General features: G+C 35.6%; 1 pseudogene; it reads left to right on the forward strand.

Annotated features, from left to right (window-relative positions):
- Positions 1-23,546, forward strand: part of LOC112410038 (protein enabled homolog) — a 54,538-nt pseudogene extending 30,992 nt beyond the window's left edge.
- Positions 23,547-23,808: the final 262 nt, after the last annotated feature.

Consider the following 23,808-nt stretch of genomic DNA (forward strand, 5'->3'; position numbering starts at 1 on the left):
CTACTACTGTTGAACATCAGAGGCAGGTGCTACAGGACAGATTCTCGCAGCACTACAACAATGCTATAAACTGCTATTTTGAGTTACTTTGACTTTCAAAGTCTTAGAAATTCTTACTTAAATGCATTTAAATTTCCCTTCCTCACTAGTTAATAGAGAAAAGTGAATTAAAACAATGAAATATTTTTCAGTAATTAAATTGAGAAAAAAAAATTTTATTAAGTGTGTAGCAAAGGCATGTTAAGGTAGAGGTGGAAATGTATACTGCCATAGTCATTTGGGAGAACTATTTGTCTGGATCCAGTGACAACATTAGCTTAATTTTTCATCAGTTGGTTGCACTTAAAGTAGAATTCTATAGACTATGTCTGAAAAATATATATATACATTTTTGACTAAGGAAAGATGTATAAGGATATTTATTGTACCCTTGATTGCAAAAAGAAAAAAAAACTGGAAAATATAAAATCTTATCAATACAAAAATGATTAAATAAATTTTGTTTCACTTTTAATATTGAAAATATGATGGCAGCTCTGTTTATTAACATGGAAAATTCATAGTATGATGTTAATTGGACAAACATGAAATATAAAGTGTAATAGACATTCAGAGGAGAATATTTTAATAGACCTCTATTTAGCAGATTTGGAGATCAATAACACTCTCCTTTCCCTCTTTAAAACTTTTCTACTGATGCTTAAAGCATGGTTACCACTGGACACTTGCAGGTTACTCTCTACTGAGCAATACCTGGGTGTAATTTTGTTCCTAAGAGATGAAATTTATGGTCAGTACGGTAGACAGAATAATGCCTCCAAAGATGTCCATATTCTATTCCCCAGAACCTTTGAATATATTGTATTATGTGGCAAAAGGACTTCACAGATTTAAGGATTTCGAGATAAGAGGATTTATCCTGGATTATCCAAATGGGTGCAATCTAATCACCAGGACCTTTATAAAATGGAATTCAGAGGGCCAAAGTGAGAGAGATAAAGGATAAGAAAAAAAAGGTCAGAGATGAGAGAAGATGCTGCCCTGCTGACCTTGTAATTTGAAACAGCAGCAATAGGAAAATAATTCAGTTTTCTTGGTTTTTAAACTTTTTAATGTCAGTTTATTTTATAGCTTTAATTATATTATTTCATTAAGCACTGCATAAAACAATAAAATGTGTATGCAAAGAGAGTTGCAGTTTTTATGCTTTTGATGGCCTTGATAAGTGTAAGGGAAGGAAAATCTATTGTCTTAGGAATTAGCAGGGCAACTATAAAACTAGGCAAAACTCATAATAACCTAGAAGAGTCCTGGTTTCAGATGTTTTAAAAAAATACCTTAGTTTAAAACTGTTGAAAAATATTGTGTAACTAAAAGAATGGAATAGGCAGTTGGAGAATGTGGCTCAGAAAATATTGAAAAAACATGATTTCGTAGGTGGCAGAAAACACTGCCAATGATGCAACTGAACTAGTTCTAACTCTTCTTTAAGGAACCTGAAAGAGAAACTCATAGATAACACATCTTAGGCATAGTTAGGAAGTTCATATAGGACTCCAATTAATGAAATCATATTAAAAATAGTCTTGGCTCTACATCAAATGATTTATGAATAATTTAAATAAATGATGAATAAAGACCATCAATACCAATTATTAACCAGTAATTACTTGTCATAACTAGCTATTGACAATCATAAATAATACTTTCAATGAATAATATATAAATAATAACATAAGTTGATGAGTATTTAAGTTTACATTTCCAGCAGGTGGATGATTAATAACAGGGCTTCAGAATGAGAACATAAGCAAGGTCTTAAAGTGCAGATATAGAAGTTATTTATATGGATAAGTACTTCAACAAATATTTATTGAGGGTCAGTATGAGCTAGGCACTATTCTAGGCACTGGGAGATAGAGCAAATGGGGACAAACTATAAACAACACAAATAAGTAAATTATTCATTATGATAGAAAGTGATGAAAATGCTATGAAAAGTACCATGAATGAGGATGATACAATTTAATAAAAATGAATATTGGTGACCTTGGGAGACCTGGGTGGTGGTTTGAGATTTCGAAAATTCTCTTTTGATTGATTTTTCCCAGTGAGGTAGAGATCAATATTGTAAGGTGAGAGTGAAGTTTGGGGAGAAAGTATAGGATGTTTTAGGACAGCACAAGTGTGTGGACTGGGGAGGAGTTTCATGATCAGTCCATTCCTCTGGAAGCCTGTGATCATTAATTTAAAGTGAGAATAGTTTAAATAATTCTGTGTGTTTTCCCAGCCTTGTTGATCAGCCTCGGTGTAGGTAGGGTCAGAATTGGATTAAAATACCACACTTGTATGTGTGTAGTTGATTAAGATGAGGTTTCATAAAGCCCCTAGGAATAGAGAGAGAAAAAATGAAGAGGAGATGGAAGAAAACAGATACCTGAAATCATCCATAGTGATGGGGAACCAAGATTAAAAGAGCAGGAATAAGAAATGGAGAAACAGCAGTCAGTGCAGTGAATAAGGGTAGTACGTGCTCAAGAATAGCAAGAAATCTCTGGTCACTGGAAAAAGAAACATTAAATTTTTAAAGTAATTTCAACTGATGGGTAACCTTTGAATAGATTTTATTGTTGTAATTGCTGTTTAAGTACTAGGTTGGTTTGTTTGGAAAGCATAAAGAGCCTTTATCATAATTTTTTGTATTCACTACAAAATCAATCATCATAAGGCTTCCAAGAATGTTAGGAAGCAAGGCTAAAATTGTCAATTCTAAGACAGAGGGTCATGTCAGCATTTTAAAAATATTAGTTAGATTAACGTAAATGATTAATAGAAAAAAATGATATTTCAGTACTATTTTTACTCTTTTTATATGTGAGTGGATTAATTTTTTAAATAGTAAAGTTGCTAAAATACTAATATGTTCATTACTTTCTGAGTCGCCTGTGAAGCGCTGTACTTATTAAAGTTTTAAAACGTATTAATATAGATATTTCAAATTTATTCAGACTCTGTAAGTTTAGAATATTTCAGATATATATTTATTAATTTTAAGTTTTTAAAACAATTAGTGATAAATCCAAACATAACTGGTTTAATTAATAAGATTCGAGTTCTCCATCTGTATTCAGAGCTTATAAGTATAATAAATAAAAACAAATTAATTTTTTCTCCATACATTTTATTTTTCTAAGAACACATTTGTGTGACATTTTTCCGTGAAAGAGTTTTACCAAGAGGCAATGCTTCCAGCTTGTGTCAAGTTTTAAACTCTATTATGTCTGAGGCCAATTTTACTTGATATAATTTGATAAGCCCTTAAATTAAATTTCTAATGTATCCAGAAGTTTTAATAAAACTTTAAACAGAAAACATTCTTTCAAATAAAGGGTGAATTCAAGTATTTAGCTGTAATGGAGCATTTGGGAAATACTCATTTCAACACTGACCATGTTTCAAAGATTAACTCTTTTAGCTTTGAGCTGTGGAGATAACTTTTTTTCTTTTGTAATTTAATTACATTTGAAGCCACTGTTTTCAGTTATATGAAGTGGCAAAATGGAAAATAATAATTGTTTTGAAATGGATGCAAAAGCCCCAAAACTTTTAAATACAGAGATAAAAACATCTCTCTCCCTAGGAATTCATTTTGCTGAATTTTAAACACTTTCCTATGGAGGTAAATGGACTTCCTACAAATTGGGAGCATTTAATAACCTAGTTGGTTATTCTTGCCGTCATTATGAGGCAGCTGCTGTACTTATCAATGCTTCTTTTAGGGATGTGTGTGTTTCAGAAACTTTTGTTCTTCTCCTGAGACAAGGCTCTCTCTATTATATTACCTTTATTCTCATGGCCCTTAGGTCTTAACCCTGTCCACTCATCCCTGATTGACAGATCTCAGAGGCTCTGTCAAGGCTGCTAGTCTCCAAGGCCATCAAACTGTCATTCAACCTCCCAGTGCCATGACTAAATCCAAAAAATGTTCTTCATTGCTATTAGCTCAGCTGGGAAGCATGTTCTCCTTCTTTAGTACTTTCTTTTTTTTAAATTGTTTTATTCTGAAAGTGGCTTTATCTTTAATATAGTCAAAGTATGTTTTAACAAAAAATAGCTTCCATATAAATTTTGTTTTAATATTTTTTACCAAAATTTATATGTTGTTCAAAGCTAAACTATAACAAATAGCAAGTCTATTATAGAAATAAGTACCATTATAAGAATAGTTGCTTTATACTACAATTCTTTATTATGTTGATCTTTGACGTTTTCCAAGATTATAGAGTGTGCCTAGGGATAAAAAAGAACATATAAAGGGTAATGATTTTTTCAGATAAAGTGTTATATATAAATATTCAGAAGTTGATGAATAAGGATGACTGGTTACAATATTTTCCAAAGATTGTTCTACAAAAATAAATATATTTGGGGGTGATCAGCAAAATACAAAATGCATTAGTGGATCTCAGTTGGATATTGATTATCCCTGTAGTGTCTTCAATAGGTGGATCCAAACTAATACTCAGTGTTAGAGGTTAGGTAAGCTTTGTTATCTAAATCATATCACTTCCTTTTTTATTTTTTATTTTTTTTTTGCGGTACGCAGGCCTCTCACTGTTGTGGCCTCTTCCGTTGCGCAGCACAGGCTCCGGACGTGCAGGCTCATCGGCCATGGCTCACGGGCCTAGCCGCTCCATGGCATGTGGGATCTTCCCGGACCGGGGCACAAACCCGGGTCCCCTGCATCGGCAGGCAGACTGTCAATGTCCGCCACTGCGCCACCAGGGAAGCCCCATATCACTTCCTTTTGCTATAAATGCAAGTAAAGTAGGTTGTTTATCTTTTGGAAATTAACCTATAGTTTAGTTACCCATGCTAAAATACCCTGTGACTGCTAATATAAGACTTTTCTGATAACTGTTCCTGTAGCATGAGGTTTAGGTCTGGAAGTCTAAAGTATTTAACTCAAAGAATATTAATCAGTTGCCTACTCTGTACAAGGCAGTCTTCCAGTGCTGAGGATATATCCAGAAATAGAACAAAGGGGAGGTATTTATTTTACTCTAAATGAATAAAAATATATTCCATCTTCAGCACAAACTTTTGACTTATACCCATAGCCCCAAGGACAAGGAATTAAAACAGAGCAAGTTAGATGGAGGATAGTCAGAATAAAGTATTTGCAAAAGAACTTGAGCTTCTTATCAATCAATGAAGCAGAAGATTGAAATCATAAAATTATATTTCCTGTGCTTTACCATAATTAATTCTTTAAACAAATATTCAACCCTTCCTAAGTACTAAAGTAGTAGGGAAAATTTTTTTAACTTATATTTTAATTGTAAATATCATCAGAATTAATCCTATGATATTTTCAGTATGTTAATATGAACTCATATACAGACATTAAAAATGGATACACCTTTTCATAAGTAGGTTGACTTGTGTATATATATTAAGTTAAACATAAAACTGACACATTTGATATTGTTTTAATTAGAGTTTAATTTTGAAATTTTAAGTCATTTAATGTAAAACCTCATATGGCTTAAATCAGGGGAACGTTTTCAATTGGAATGTTACAGATTATTTAAGAAGTAGAAAAACATCTTGACTCTTGACTAACAACCAAAATATGAGAGAGAAAGAAAAGATATCCTGGAATAGTTTATGTTTTATCTTCCTAATGTCTAACTTCTGAATTCCTCTTCTCTCTTCAATTGAGACCATTGATAACCCCATCCCAATTCCATCTCTCATCGTTAGGACCAGTCTTGACAATAGACATGTGTATTTAGAACAGTTTAATGAGTCACACTACAGAACTTGCTCTGGTACTATAGTCTACTAGATTGTAAGCCTTCTGACAACAAGTACCAGTTTTGATTATCACTACAACTCCAACAGATATCACAGCCTGGCATATGGTAGGCACTTGACAATGATTTGATGGATGTATAATTTATTCCTGTTCTGTGTCATTTCCTGCCATTCTCAAGCCATGAAGCAAAATTAGAAATACTTACTGTGCTGCGGTATTAGAAACTGGAATTCTGAGGTTAAAGCATGCCAGTGTCTGTTTCTATCATGATCTGTAAGTATCTGCATTTGTTGTTTGGAGCCAATCTAAAGATACAGATTGTCAAAACAGGACAAAAAATCATGACTAAACTGTATGTTGCTTACAAGAATTTCTGTTCATCAATAGCATAGATAGGTTGAAATAAAATAATGGAAACATATACCGTGCAAACATTAATAAAAAATAAGAAAGCAAGAGTGGCTGTATTAATATCTAATAAAATATACTTTCGAGCAAAGAAAATTCTCAACACAATGTGATGGTTTCTAACTTCAACTGTATATTTCTCCTGAGAAAAACATACCTTTTGTCCCTTTGTCCACCTTTAGAATGTTTACTTTTTTCAGTGTCACATCTTCTGTCCCCAAAATTTTATTTTTGAAGATAATTATGACATTCCCATGAAGACAAACAAAATGTCCCCTCTGATTTTCCATCTGTATATCGTCATTACAGATTTGCCTTGTTTCTGTGAACTTACAACCATATATCTACTTTCTATGCTATATTGACAGTAGTTCAGAATGGTATCTGTAGCTTTGTGCCACCAACACTCATTACAGTGTCACAATTGATAAATAATTGATCACTTAATAGCTACATATATGATTAAAGCAAGTCTTTCAGTGTTCTAAATAAACATTTATTGTTTTGGTAAAAGAGCATGTATTCCTACTACTCCTACTATTCCTATTCCTACTACTCTGAGACCATCTGTTACCTATAGCTATCCAATGTTTTGCACTCCATCTCTGTATCTTGATAATTTTTGACAGTATGAGTCCTACCTTCTCAGAATTATAAAGCCTGCATCCACAGGATCCCTTTCAAGTAGAGAACAGTTATTTAATCCAGTTACTCCAGTGAATGCAACCAAGCAAGATTTAGATATAGGGCTTCCCTGGTGGTGCAGTGGTTAAGAGTCTGCCTGCCGATGCAGGGGACATGGGTTCGTGCCCCGGTCCGAAACACCTAGAAGGAAATCAGTCTTTTAGCAACCTATGAGACAGGGTGTCCTGCTCCTCAAGGGTGGCAGTAGTAGAGTTTCTGATACCAGTCCTTGAATGTGATAGGAGCCACTGATAGTGGCAGTGATGTTTAGGTAGAGAAATCACTGCAGTGTGTGGAACGTTGTTGCTACCTTTTTCTTGCTTGTTTTGGCCTTACCAGAGATTCTGTAAACTGGCAAACATCCATTAATGAATTCAGTTTCTGCTTAAGTGGCTCATGATTGCATTGTTTGCAGCCAGAAATCCTGAACAATGACCACTCTGATGTTACAGTATGTTTGTTCTTAGAACAGTTATTTTTGATGGTAATGATAATAAACTACAAACTTTTAAAAAATCTTCAATTTTTAGCCCATATGCTGCAATAGGAAAATGAGCTTACCTGGGACGATTTGCTCTTTTGGGGGTTTACTGTATGGTTCTCTAATGACTCATAGATTTGCTTTGGGTACATAATTTACATTAAACAAATTACTAGCAGCTCAGGCAAAGAGAGTTGACTATATGTAGTTGACTTTCTCAGACAAATTTATTTGTCTTAGACTTAGGCTAAACGTAAAGACAGATTCCTGCTAAGAGTATGAAGAAGTAATGTTAATGCTCTGAGTCAATCTGGGGTTTTAAATAGTGTGAGTGCTCAGGTGAGGTTTGCATATTCCTAATATCTATGACAAATGCTGTGAAAATTACATTTCTTGCCAGCTGGGACAACATAAGCAGCTGTAGATTTATAAGTGAGTATGCAAACGAAGTAGAAAAATAATTATACTTGTATAAAACAAACAGAACAAATATTCATCTTTATTTAATGAATAAAAATTAAAATTCCATAAATATGCATTTTAGTAATGTGATTATTGGCTACATATTTTATTTCTATATTAATAATTTTTTTAACTCTCTGCCATCCCCATTTTACAATCAATCACTTTAGCAAATATTGTTTGGAGAGCTACTATATATATTATAATGTATATAGTGAGCTATATATGCTATGAATGTAGAAATGAAAAAGACAAGTCTATACCCTGATAAAATTACACTTGAGAAGCAAAAGGAAAGAATGAAAGAAGTAACATCTTATTATGTACTTGATGCTATGGACTCTGAAGAAATTTTTACCAATGTTGACAAACTTTGCTCATAACAGCCTTATAAGTGAGGTTTCATATAAATAGTGGTTTCAGTTGTGTTAATGAGGGAACAGACGTTTAGTCCATGTTTAGCTGATTTTTAAAACTAGGTCTTTTCTCCTCATATATAGTTCTTACCCTTTTTATAACAATGAAGTGTAATATGTAGTCTTACATGATTTTAATTGTATTTTAACATTTATGTAATACTAAATTGCTATATATTAAATAGCATGTTTAAGTATATTATTAGTATATACTAATAATAGGAGTATATTATTAGTAATAAAAGCAGATATATATATTTGAAAATTAGTTCATATATTCCAGCTATTATCTATTCCATCACACAGACAATATTTGATTCTCATCTGTATTTGTGTATACTTGTAGTAACTCCATTGCCCCCAAATCACATGAATTCCTTGCCTTACACTCTGAGAAAAAATTATTAATTCAAGATAGAGCAATTGTAGTGTTTTTATAACATGCTCCTCAGAACAGTAGTTAATAATAGTAATACGATTTCTTAGTTGGAGCGAAGTTTCTGAAATAAACTTGTCAAATTATGAGTTAAACAAAATTTAACTGCAGTACTCCCCAGGAGCTGTATTTTGCTAAAATTCCTATGGAGATCCAAAAAGACCATGTAAAACAATGGGCTTTCTGAACATAAACCACATATTACTTTTCTCACATGATACACCAAAAAAGACCAAGGTTTAATGGAATATGTTTTGGAGAATATTCTTTTACACAGTAATCTGACATCACTGGACAACTGATTGATCAGACACCAGGCAATAATTGGGAGATTACTGCAGTAATCCAGGGATATTTTTTGAGGGTTATTCTCATTTTATGAGAAATAAGCAGGAGGCCTGGCACAGTGACAGGCTGTAAAATATAGGTTAGACAGGCAACCAACTGTACTTAAAGACAGACAAAAGGATGTACAAATATAAAAATAATACCTATTATTTATTGAGAATTTATTGATACATGGTCTCCGCTCCTCTTAGTATTTTCATGGGTTGGTTTATTTAATCATTATCCTACAGCCCCATCTACAGATGGAGTCTCTAAGCAGAGAGGTTCAATCAGTACTTTACCCAAGGTAGCTCATTTATTTATTTTTTTAAATTTAATTTAATTTATTTATTTTTATACAGCAGGTTCTTATTAGTTATCTATTTTATACATATTAGTGTATATATGTCAATCCCAATCTCCCAATTCATCCTACCACCACCCCTCCCACCCCCGCTTCCCCCTTTGTTGTCCATATGTTTGTTCTCTACATTTGTGCCTCTATTTCTGCCTTGCAAACCAGTTCATCTGTACCATTTTTCTACAAATGACCCAATTTCGTTCCTTTTCGTGGCTGAGTAATATTCCATTGTAAATATGTACGACATCTTCATTATCCATTCATCTGTCAATGGGCATTTAGGTTGCTTCCATGGCCTGCCTATTGTAAATACTGCTGCAGTGAACACTGGGGTGCATGTGTCTTTTTGAATTATGGTTTTCTCTGGGTACCAAGGTAACTCATTTAGTAAGGGCCAGGACAGACTTACAGTCCCAGACTCTAGGTTCAGGCCTATGTTCTTAAACGCTATAGTACCCAGAAACTTATCTGATGTATCCTAAAAATAACATTTGGTTAGACAGTTCTCCCAAAACAACAGTAGAAAAGAATGTACATAAGAAGGACACTGAGAAATCATGTAAAAAGAAATAACAAGATAAATTTAACCTCAGATATAAGGAAATAACTTAGTTAAATATAGCATTTAAAAAGTCTCAGAATTTCCATATAACTAAATGTAAAAAAAATGAAATTTTGAATGAAGCAAAACATAAATTGGTCTGTATGCAACATAGATTTTTTTAACTTAGAAATAAGGATTTGGACATTATGGTCGGAACTTCACCGGATTTGTCCTTTGAAGAAAATCCAGGGCTAAGTTAGGAGAACACATAATTTTGGACATCTATTCTTGCCCTACCTCTGTATTCTAATCAAATAGATCTCTTTGCCCAAAAGATATTACCACCTTAACCTGAACTCCTACTGGCTGGAAAGATTTTTGGCAGTTTCGTCTGTTAATTTATTTATAATTTTAGAATGTTGAACCAAAGTCAAGTAATTCCTTAATTGCATAGCTTTTAGCAAAATATGACTTTTACCAGATATCCGGTGAGCTAAATTTTGCTAATAATATTTCTGAAAGGAATTTCTGATGTTCATCACAAATGCAAGATTAGCTTTTCCATCTGTTGAGATGTTCTTTACTATAGTGAAAAATTTTTTTTTCAAATCTTTCCTTAACATTTTATACAGATGAAATCCATGCTGCTTGCTCCTTCAGGTTATCTCTGATAGTACTTTGGGTATTTCAAGTGTTAACCTGTAAAGTAAAATAATAGAATTTATCAACAGGCAGTATAGATGATGGAACTACTTCCACTGAAATGGCTTTCAGAAACTGCTTCAGCACATTTTATTAAGGGATAAATAGTCCATATATACTGAATGCTGTAAAGAAATAAGAGTTATGGGTATCAGGAGGAAGGGCCTTATATTAAAACACTGTAATGTGTTATATACAAATAAAACAGTATTTAAAGCCCTTATGTGTTAGCTTAAAAAACTTATTCTTCCAGTATAAAGTAACTATAATTCTGTCTGTAATAGAAGGCTGTTTAAATACCTTACAGGTAAATTACTTCAGTTATTGAATTGAAGCACTTGTGAAAACTTGAATTTAAGATGACTGTTTTTTCATAATTTAGTTTTTTTGTTTTAACATAATTTTATTATGTTTGTACCACACTCACCAGAATTTGATGTCTCTGATATTTTTAATCCATTATTTGGTATGGGTTAAATGTTTTAATATGCATGTTGATAATGGCTAATGATCCTACCCAGTGTTTCAAATCTTGTTGGTTATTTAGATATTACTCTTGTGAAGTGTTTGTTCATGTGCTCTAATTTTCTATTGGTTTTCTGCTTTTAATAATGGGTTTTAAAACGTCATATTAATAAATTACTCTGCAAAACAGATATAATTATAACAAAGTTGTAGATATCTGTGGAATTTTTAGCAATGTCCTATTGCAAAATTATGTTTTCAAGATACTAATGAGTGGGATTTATCCTTTTTGAATGGAGTTTGGATTGAAAGTATGATAATAACTAAAAAGAAAGCCAGATATTGATTATTACCAAGACTTTCTGGTTGTCTGAGATGAAATGGATCTGTTAATGATTTACACAATATCCCACTATTATTGAAAATAAAATAAATTGTGGTTGATTTTAAAAAAACTAATTCAATTTGCAAATTACTGTTACTTGCAACATTTACTTTGAATTTCCACAAAACATGATAAATAAGCATCGGATTTAAATCAGGTGTGACTTAATCATCGTTTTATTTTAATTTTTTAAAACTTAATTTTCTAGAGCAGCTTTTGATTTGCAGAAGAATTGAGAGGAAAGTGCAGTGATTCCTCATATACTTCCTGACAAACACATGCACACCCTCCCCCACTATGAACCATGCCACCCCCTTCCCGGAGTGGTGCAGTTATTACAGTTGAATAACCTATATTGCCACATTGGAATCACACAAAGTTCATGGTTTACATAGGGTTCACTCTTAGTGTTGTACATTTTATGAGTTTGGAAAGATGTACAATGACATGTATACATCATTACAGTATCATACAGCATATTTTCACAGCCCTAAAAATCCTCTTTGTCCTTTGTTAACTAAGGTAGTACTATTCCATTTAGAATTTTTCAAGATAAATCTTTAGCAAAGTATCTAATCTGATCCAATCTTTAGTTTAAATATAACACTTACATCTATTTAATCTCCTTCTACATAACAGAGTCTATGTGGAGTTCAGCTACTACATACTTTATAAAGAAATCATTTAAAAGTGTGTCTGGGGGTGGGTGGGTGTGTTAATAAAACAAATGTTCTGCAGGTGTATTGTGGTGTATACAGTATTTGATACCGTTTTAAAATGATCACCCTCCATAATATCACCCTAAATCCTTTGCCTTTGAAATATAATAAATTGATAGCCATATTATAGTTGGGTAGACATTATTCACTTATAATAATTTCAAAACACAGTCAAGTTTTGATAGAATTTTAAAAATTATAAATGATACTTGTTAAACATAAACTTGTTTTTAAAATATTTTATCATTTTTCCTGCCTTATATGTGTGTTGGATTAAAATTATAAATGGAGCGTTTATCTAGTTAAGAGATTATATACATATATACACACGGACACCCACATACACACACTTTAACTGTATCATATGTTGACTTTCTTCTGCTAACATTGACATTTTATCAAGGTCTCTGTAACATTTATCTTAACCTAACAAATGACTTCTGTGACTCTCGCTTGCTTATTAAAATGTTAAAATTAAACATAAAAGTGAAAGAACTTTCCGTCTTCTCATATTTTGCCTGGTAAAATGACACTAGAAGAATATTATACCTTAGAGGCATTAATATATATTTAATAATTTCAAAAATATAATTTTAACACAACTTTGCAGAATATTTCAGGTTATCACACATTTAGGTAAGTTTGTTATCTTCTGTATTTGAACAAAAACTTTTTTTCTTTAATGTAATTGTGGAACATTTTTAATATATTTTAGTTTCCTCTGTAATTTATGTAAGTTGTTCTTCAGATTTAAATAAGAACATATATAAAAATATAATGAGTACAAAAATTAATTTCCCCATCTTCTGTTGAGGTTGAAATGTGAGCTTTATTTGTAAATAGCTATATTTAGCAATATAACTTCTTTGTACTAATAGCAAAAAACAAAGCACGTATTAGCTCCAGAAACCATAAATCCAGTATGAGGGACATGAGTGAGAAAATAAACATAAATGGAAGTAATGTTTATACCATTTTTCATAATGCAGGGGCTGATATCTTTGAAACTACTTTGTGAGTAATGCGTTTCAATTCCCTATACATAGTTCAAAACCTCTAAAAACACAATTTTAGAGTAGGCCCTGAACCAAGATGGCAGAGTAGAAGGACATGCTCTCACTCCCTTTTGTGCGAACACCAGAATCACAACTAGCTGCTGGACAGTCATCGACAGGAAGACACTGGAACTCACCAAAAAAGATACCCCACATCCAAAGACAAAGGAGAAGCCACAGTGAGATGGTAGGAGGGGCGCAATCACAGTAAAATCAAATCCCATAACTGCTGGGTGGGTGACACACAGACTGGAGAACACTTATACCACAGAAGTCCACCCACTGGAGTGAAGGTTCTGAGCCCTACATCAGGCTTCCCAACCTGGGGGTCCAGCAACGGGAGGAGGAATTCCTAGAGAATAAGACTTTGAAGCATAGTGGGAATTGATTGCAGGGCTTCGACAGGACTGGGGGAAACAGAGACTCCACACCTGGAGGGCACACACAAAGTAGTGTGCGCATCAGGACCCAGGGGAAGGAGCAGTGGCCCCAGGGGAGACTGAACCAGACCTGCCTGCTAGTGTTGGAGGGTCTCCTGCAGAGGCAGGGGGTTGGCTGTGGCTCACCATGGGGCCAAGGACACTGGCAGCAGAAGTTCTGGAAGTACTCCTTGGCGTGAGCCCTCCCAGAGTCTGCCATTAGCCCCACCAAAGAGCCCAGGTAGTCTCCAGTGTTGGGTTGCCTCAGGCCAAACAACCAACAGAGAGGGAACACAGCCCCACCCATTAGCAGTCAAGAGGATTAAAGTTTTACTAAGCTCTGCCCACCAGAGCAACAGATTTCACCACCACCAGTCCCTCCCATCAGGAAACTTGCACAAGCCTATTAGATAGCCTCAACCACCAGAGAGCAGACAGCAGAAGCGAGAAGAATTACAATCCTGCAGCCTGTGAGATGAAAACTGCATTCACAGAAAGATAGACAAGATGAAAAAGCAGAGGGCTATGTACCAGATGAAGGAACAAGATAAAAGCCCAGAAAAATAACTAAATGAAGTGGAGATAGGCAACCTTCCAGCAAACGAATTCAGAATAATAATAGTGAAGATGATCCAGGACCTCAGAAAATATTGGAGGCAAAGATTGAGAAGATGCAAGAAATGTTGAACAAAGACCTAGAAGAACAAACAAACAGAGATGAACAATACAATAACTGAAATGAAAACTACACTAGAAGGTATCAATAGCAGAATAACTGAGGCAGAATAACGGATAAGTGACCTGGAAGACAGAATGGTGGAATTCACTGCTGCAGAACAGACTAAAGAAAAAAGAATGAAAAGAAATGAAGAGAGCATAAGAGACCTCTGGGAAAACATTAAATGCTACAACATTTGCATTATATGGATCCCAGAAGAAGAAGAGAGAGAGAAAGGACTCGAGAAAATATTTGAAGAGATTATAGTCAAAAACTCCCCTAACATAGGAAAGGAAATAGCCACCCAATTCCAGGAAGCACAGAGAGTCCCATACAGGATAAACCCAAGGAGAAACAGCAGAGACACATAGTAATCAAATTGGCAAAAATTAAAGACAAAGAAAAATTATTGAAAGCAGCAAGGGAAAAACGACAAATAACATACAAGGGAAGTCCCATAAGGTTAACAGCTGATTTCTCAGCAGAAACTCTACAAGCCAGAAGGGAATGGCACGATATACTTAAAGTGATGAAAGGGAAGAACCTACAACCAAGATTACTCTACCTGGCAAGGATCTCATTCAGATTCAGTGGAGAACTCAGAAGGTTTACAGACAAGCAAAAGCTAAGAGAATTCAGCACCACCAAACCAGCTCTACAACAAATGCTAAAGGAACTTCTCTAAGTGGGAAACACAAGAGAAGAAAAGGACCTAAAAAAACAAACACAAAACAATTAAGAAAATGGTCATAGAACCATATATATGGATAATTACCTTAAACGTGAATGGACTAAATGCTCCAACCAAAAGACACAGGCTTGCTGAATGGATACAAAAACAAGACCCATCTATATGCTGTCTACAAGAGACCCACTTCAGACCTAGGGACACATAAAGACTGAAAGCAAGGGGATAGAAAAAGGTATTCCAGGCAAATGAAAACCAAATGAAAGCTGGAGTAGCAAAACTCATACCAGATATAAAAGACTTTAGAATAAAGAATGTTACAAGAGACAAGGAAGGACACTACATAAGGATCAAGGGTTCAATCCAAGAAGAAGATATAACAATTATAAATATATATGCACCCAACTTAGGAGCACCTCAATACATAAGGCAACTACTAACAGCTATAAAAGAGGAAATTGACAGTAACACAATAATAGTAGGGGACTTTAACACCTCACTTACACCAATGGACAGATCATCCAAAATGAAAATAAGGAAACAGAAGCTTTAAATGACACAACAGACGAGATAGATTTAATTGATATTTATAGGACATTCCATCCAAAAACAGCAGATTACACTTTCTTCTCAAGTGCGCACAGATCACTCTCCAGGATAGAGCATATCTTAGGTCACAAATCAAGCCTCAGTAAATTTAAGAAAATTGAAATCATATCAAGTATCTTTTCTGACCACAGCTCTGTGAGATTAGAAATGAATTACAAGGGAAAAAACGTAAAAAACACAAACAAATTGAGGCTAAACAATATGTTACTAAATAACCAAGAAGTCACTGAAGAAATCAAAGAGGAAATCAAAAAACACCTAGAGACAAATGACAATGAAAACATGACGATCCAAAACCTATGGGATGCAGCAAAAGCAGTTTTAAGAGGGAAGTTTATAGCTATACAAGCCTACCTCAAGAAACAAGAAAAATCTCAAGTAAACAATCTAACCTTACACCTAAAGGAACTAGAGGAAGAAGAACAAACAAAACGCAAAGTTAGCAGAAGGAAAGAAATCATAAAGATCAGAGCAGAAGTAAGTGAAAGAGAAACAGAGAAAACAATAGCACAGATCAATAAAGCTAAAAGCTGGTTCTTTGAGAAGATAAACAAAATTGATAAACCATTAGCCAGACTCATCAAGAAAAAGAGGGAGAGGACTCAAATCAATAAAATTAAAAATAAAAACGGAGAAGTTACAACAGACACCGCAGAAATGCAAAGCATCCTAAGAGACTACAACAAGCAACTCTATGCCAATAAAATGGACAACCTGGAAGAAACAGACAAATTCTTAGAAATGTATAACCTTCCAAGCCTGAAGCAGGAAGAAATAGAAAATATAAAAAGACCAATCACAAGTAATTAAATTGAAACTGTGATTAAGAATCTTCCAACAAAGAAAAATCCAGGACCAGATGGCTTCACAGGTGAATTCTATCAAACATTTAGAGAAGAGCTAACACCCATCCTTCTCAAACTCATCCTTGCAGAGGAAGGAGCACTCCCAAACTCATTCTATGAGGCTACCATCACCCTGATACCAAAACCAGACAAAGATACTACAAAAAAAGAAAATTACAGACCAGTATCACTGATGAATACACATGCAAAAATCCTCAACAAAATTGTAGCAAACAGAATCCAACAACACATTAAAAGCACCATACATGATGATCAAGTGGGATTTATCCCAGGGATGCAAGGATTCTTCAATATATGCAAATCAGTCAATGTGATGCACCATATTAACAAACTGAAGAGTAAAAACCATATGATCATCCCAAGAGATATAGAAAAAGCTTTTGACAAAATTCAACACCCATTTTTGATAAAACCTCTCAAGAAAGTCGGCATAGAGCGTACTAACCTCAACATAATAAAGGGCATATACTACAAATCCACAGCAAATACCATTCTCAATGGTGAAAAATTGAAAGCTTTTCCTCTAAGATGAGGAGCAAGACAAGGATGTCCACTCGCACCACTATTATTCAGCATAGTTTTGGAAGTCCTAGCCACGACAATCAGAGAAGAAAAAGAAATAAAAGGAATACAGATTGGAAAAGAAGAAGTAAAACTGTCACTGTTTGCAGATGACATGATACTACACATAGAGAATCCTAAAGATGCCACCAGAAAACCACTAGAGCTAATCAGTGAATTTGGTACAGTAGCAGGATACAAAGTAGTGCACAGAAATCTCTTGCATTCCTATACACTAATGATGAAAAATCTGAAAGAGAAATTAAGGAAACACTCCCATTTACCACTGCAACAAAAAGAATAAAATACCTAGGAATAAACCTACCTAGGGAGACAAAAGACCTGTATGCAGAAAAGTATAAGACACTGATGAAAGAAATGAAACCAACAGATAGATATACCATGTTCTTGGATTGGAAGAATTAATATTGTGAAAGTGACTATACTACCCAAAGCAATCTACAGATTCAGTTCAATCCCTATCAAATTACCAATGGCATTTTTTACGGAACTAGAGCAAAAAATCTTAAAATTTGTGTGGAGACACAAAAGACCCTGAATAGCCAAAGCAGTCTTGAGGGGAAAAAAATGGAGCTGGAAGAATCAGACTCCCTGACTTCAGACTATACTAAATAGACATTTCTCCAAAGAAGACATACAGATGGCCAAGCAGTACATGAAAAGCTGCTCAACATCACTAATTATTAGAGAAATGCAAATCAAAACTACAATGAGGTATCACCTCACACCAGTTAGAATGGGCATCATCAGACAATCTACAAACAACAAATGCTGGAGAGGGTGTGGAGAAAAGGGAACCCTCTTGCCCTGTTGGTGGGAATGTAAATTTATACAGCCACTATGGAGAACAGTATGGAGGTTCCTTATAGAACTAAAAATAGAGTTACCATGTGATCCAGGAATCCCACTACTGGGCATATACCCAGAGAAAACCATAATTCAAAAAGACACATGCACACCAATATTCATTGAAGCACTATTTACAATAACCAGGTCATGGAAGCAACCTAAATGCCCATCAACAGACGAATGGATAAAGAAGTTGTGGTACTTATATAGAATGGAATATTACTCAGCCATAAAAAAGAATGAAATTTGGTCATTTGTAGAGACGTGGATGGATGTAGAGACCGTCCTACAGAGTGAAGTAAGTCAGAAAGAGAAAAACAAATATCATATATTAACGTATATATGTGGAACCTAGAAAAATGGTATAGGTGAACTAGTTTGCAGGGCAGAAGTTGAGACACAGATGTATAGAACAAATGTATGGACACCAAGGGGGGAAAGCGGCAGAGGGTGGTGGTGGTGGTGTGATGAATTGGGCGATTGGGATTGACATGTATACACTGATGTGTATAAAATTGATGACTAATAAGAACCTGCTGTATAAAAAAATTAAATAAAATTCAAAAATAAAGACAAAACAAAAATACAATTTTATTCCATTATCTTTAAATCTTATAAATAGTGCAATGATGTGGAATTGGAAAATTTATTTCATACTACAATGCTGATGTGCCTAGAAAGCATAATAGTTAATCTCTAATTAATTTGGTCTGACTCAATAGCATGTATGCATGGATGAGGGAGAAAAGTAACTTTCTGTTATATAAAGTTTGAAAATTGTATGATACCTTAGTTTTTTGTAGTCCTTTTAAATAATGTTTGGTGTCTATTAGATAAAATTTTCTAGTTACTCAGCATCCCTTTCCTCTTTCTACTTCTATAATTTCAATGGCAAAGCCCTTGGAGAATATACATTATCTGTAGTGACCATGTGACTTATTGTTCAGAATGGAATACTTTGACAGTAAAGAGTTGCTATTAATAATAATCACATCCAGACAGTCAGCATAGGCTGGGACACTCTTTGATATACATAGCTCAGCTTCTCTTCTTGGTGAAAACAAACCTTAAATCCCACAAAATTTTCCATCTGACTCACTACAATAATCCCACTTGTGTTTTTTGCTCAGCATTTTTATTCACAGCTATATTTTAGTTCTTAATTCTAAGCCTACAGGTTCTGAAAGGCTCATGACTCATACCTAAGCACACTGCCAAGGTTCTGTGGTGATATCTGTGTACTAGATTATTATATAGAAGCCTTCTAGATATCCACTTTCCTCAATCTAATTTAGAGAGCCAGGTGAGTCACTATCTCTCCTATCTCTGCCGTTGTAGAATCTTGCCTGATATAACATATATCCCCCTCTTTATGTTAAAGACTATATAGGTGGAAAATGGGACTCTTTCAAATGTGATTCTCTCTCTCTCTCTCTTTACTTTTTTCCTTCTCACCCCTCAAATATCACTGGGTCAGAAAAGGACTAAATCTCATTCTACCATAATCAGAGATGATGAAACCTGTGGATGATGCTTACCCTCCACCACAAAGGACAATGTACTTATGTGTTTCCTTTAGGTGCATTATTGACATTCTAATGGGAATGTTGGTAGAAAATTAGAAAATCCTCTCTCATAATAACATCTTGATTAACACAGTTATCCTCCCCACAATGTATAATGCTTTTTATATTAGAACATGAATATTATCTCTTTATTCAATGTATATCCCTCGATAGTACATCTCAGTCTCCATATTCCTTTTAGAATTTATCTTACTCTTCTCTGAGATGAAAATTTTAGGTAAGGTAGGCAAAAAGAAAAGCAAATTTATAATAAATAATCTTGTATTAATAAGATACGTAACTTTTTAACTTTTGCAGAGAGTAAACAAAACTAATTTAAGCTGCAGAGGAAGTATATTTGTCGTGTAGTACATGTTTAAAGAAAGGAAGATAATTCCCATATTTTTTCACAATAATTCCATATTTTCCATAATAATTTCACAAATCATTTACATAATTTATGAGTATTTTCCTAAAATGTAAAATGAATGTAATTTCATAATATACAAGATATTTCCTGACATTTGATAATGTACAAAAGGAATATACTTTCCAGAATTTTGTTCCTCATTGCATTATTTTAAGAAGAAATCCACATTCCAGTTAAATCCATTTTTAAAAAAACAACAGTCAGTACAGTACTAGCAACTCTAGTTTTCACTCTTGCCAAGAAATTTTGTCATTGGTTTCAAGAGAAGCTTAAAAATGATATTGAATGAACTTTTAAATCTGCTGCTTTCCAAATTAATCTTTCTTGGAAATTATGTTCTGGAAATTATGTTTTGGTGGATCTGTTTTACACAGAAACAAATGAACAGTCAATGTTAGTGGCAGTAGAAAGTATCATCAGTAGTAGAAGATCAAGATATTTAAAATATTTATGCACTTTCAAAATTTTAATCCTTCCTGAGTAGATTAAGTTTTTTTGATTAAGTACACAATAAATGTTAATGTTGATAATGATGAAAATTTTCAGCTTAAAAAATAGTGTCCATATAAAGATAGCACAAAAGTGATTAAGTGTCAAAGAGAAGTGGATAATCTTTGTTGATAAAACAGCCAAATTTTAAGTTATATTCTGGACATTTATTTTGTTTAAGGTGTCATTTAATTTTCAGAATAAGTATTTTTGGAAAATAAATTGTGTGTTGTTTTGCAATATGACACTTGCCAACTCTCTGCATTACTACTCATATATACCTTGCCATGTGATTAATGGGGAAAATATCATATAACCAGGTTTGGAAGAATATAATGCTGTTAAATTTCTAGTATATGCCACAGATGCTCCTGCTCCTTCACAAACAAAATACTTGCCTTTAATTCACTGTATATCTTCATCAAGAGTAGTCCTTTCAAGAAGGAGGAGAGAATCAAGATGGTGGAGTAGGAAGAACCTCAGCTCACCTCCTCCCGTAGACACACAAAAACTATGCTATGTATAGAAGTTTTTCTAAGAACAACCTGAAGACTAGAAGAATGCCTCTTTTACAGCTAAAGATATAAAGAAAAATCCAAATTGAGATGGCTAGGAGGGGCAGAGATGCAGTCTAGTCAGGACCCACATCCCTGGCACAGTGGCCCACAGTGGGAGGGGATATCACAAACTCAGAGGTCCTCCCTAAGGAGCAAAGGGTTTGAGCTCTACATCAGGCAGCCCAGCCCTGGGGACCTGCACCTGGAAGGTGATCCCATATAATGTCTGGCTTTGAAAACCACCGAGGCTTATGGCTGGGAGAGCTGGAGGGCTATAGCAAACAGACTCTGCTCTTAAATGGATTGTGCGCAAACTCACTCACTCTGAGTTCCGGCAAAGAGACCTGTGTTTGAAAAGTGCCTGGGCTATATGTGAAGGAGATTCATTGACAAACTTTAGGGTGAGTCCCAAAGGATCAGGGATCTATTGGAACTTTATCAAGGTACCAAACCAGTGGTAGATGCCATTTTTCTAATTCTCCTTTTACCTAGCTGGCCAGGCGCTGGTGGGCATTATTTCTGACATTTGCTAACTACCCTGCTAGTATTTCCTTCCCTGTCCTAGCAGTCCCCTGAGGACCCACCCTGTCCAATCCATCCACCCTGGTCAGTGCCTTTCCAAAGCAAGCCCTACCCCACCACACCTGGCAGGCAGCCTCAGGTGGGTCTGGCATGCCTCCCCCACAAAATGACTCCTGTGCCAGGGGACCAACCCCATAAAACCACCATACCCACAGCTGTTGCAGTCAGGCCCTGAATCCAGCCTCACTGGGGCAGCAGTCATGACCAGGCCTTGCAAACAGCTGGGCCAGGGAACAGCCGCACCAATCAGTACACCAGTAGCAAACATGACCCCACCACAACAGGAGGACTCAAACAGCCCACAGAAGGAATACTCATGAAGTGCCCGGCTCTGGTGACCATAGGGGATTGCTCTTCTGGGCCTCACAGGAAACCTACAATGGACCACTCCTTCAAGACCAGGAGATATATCTGATCTACCTAATACATAGAGATAAACACAGAGAATTAGCAAAATGAGGAGACAAAGGAATATGTTCCAAAAGAAAGAAAAAGACAAAACCTCAGAAAAAGAACTAAACTAAATGGAGATAAGAAATCTACTTGGTAAAGAGTTCAGGTAATAATAATAAAGTTGCTTACCAAACTCAGGAGAAGAATTGAAGAAGTCACTGAGAACTTGATAAAACTATATATATATAAAACAAGAGCTGAAGATTACAATAACTAAAATTAAAAATACACTATAGGGCTTCCCTGGTGGCGCAGTGGTTGAGAGTCCGCCTGCCGATGCAGGGGACACGGGTTCGTGCCCCGGACAGCGGTGAGAGGCCCGCGTACCACACAAAAAAATTCAGAGGCAACTACAAGCACAGCAAAGAAAAGGACCTGGAGCGGGAAAGGGCGAAAGAATGAAAAGGGAGAGATTGGAGGGGGAGAGGTTAGAAAGGGGAGGGCTGGAGAGGGAGTGACTAGAACAGGAGCAGCTGGAGAGAGAGAGACAAGAAAGAGAAGTTCAGGATTGCCTGGGGTGGGAGAGACAAGAGTGGAGAGACTGGACAGAGAAAGGCAAGAACGAAAGCGGCAAGAGCAACTAGAAAGGGAGCAGCTGGAATGCGAGCGAGAGCGAAGAATGTCAAACACTGCTGCCCCTGCCTCTGTGGAGACTCCTCTAAGCTCTGTGCTGGGAGTCTCCTCTGCTGCTGAGCCAGGCTTGCATTGACTTGGGACCACCGGCACCTCCACCCCCTCCTCCACTCCCACCGGGTCCTGCCCAGGCATCAGCCGCACTCCCTCCTCCCCCAGGACTCCCTCCATCCCATCCACTTCCATCCTCAGGGCCTCCGCCTCCTCTACCACCTTCTTCCTAATCAGGTACCCCCTCCTCCTCCACCACCCCCTGCTTCTCCCCTCCCTGCATCTGGATCTCTTGGGGATCCATGTTTGAAGACAGTCACCCTTTAACTGGACTTGCAGCTGCAATTTCTGGATCAAAACTTAGGAAAGTGTCATGGATGGAGGATTCCTGTTTCCCAAGCGGAGAGATCACTGGTGTGAATTTGGCCTCTAAAAAATACAGGTAGTGGAAAAGGACCCCTTCCGTTAGGGGTGGTGGGTTAATGGAAGAAATGAGCACCCTGCTGGCTAGGAGGAAGAGAATTGCTAAAAAGTGATCAACAATTGGAACAGAACGAAAAGAAGACGAAAATGAAGATTCAGCCTGTAACTTCTAAGGCCTCTTCAACAAGTACACCTGAACCAACAAGAAAACCTTGGGAAAGAACAAATACAATGAATGGCAGCAAGTCACCTGTTATTTACAGACCAAAATCTGCACCCTCATCACAGTCCAGTGTCAACGGAGTCCAGACAGAAGGACTGGACTATGACAGGCTGAAGCCAAACACTTTAGAAGAAATGAGAAAAGAAGTAACTAAGCTACAAGAAGAGCTCATCGATGCAATCAGGCAGGAACTGACCAAGTGAAATATCACATAGAGAAACAAACTAAGAAGAGATAGGACTTTAATCTGGAGAAAGAAAAAAAAAAAAAAACCTGCAAAGAACAACTGTTAACAACAACAAAACCGCTACATTCTGTGAGCTGTAAACAGAAAATGGAGACAAACAGAGCGAGGGAAAAGACAACATACTTTGAAAGTCTTGAGACATTACTACTCTGGCAATAAGCTAGTACCCTCCCAGTTTGATGCTTTTTTCTGACCTTTACAACAGGGTGGAAGAGAGT

This window comes from Neophocaena asiaeorientalis, unplaced genomic scaffold (assembly GCF_003031525.2).
Source record: "Neophocaena asiaeorientalis asiaeorientalis breed wild unplaced genomic scaffold, Neophocaena_asiaeorientalis_V1.1 scaffold158, whole genome shotgun sequence".
NCBI classification, from domain to species: domain Eukaryota; kingdom Metazoa; phylum Chordata; class Mammalia; order Artiodactyla; family Phocoenidae; genus Neophocaena; species Neophocaena asiaeorientalis.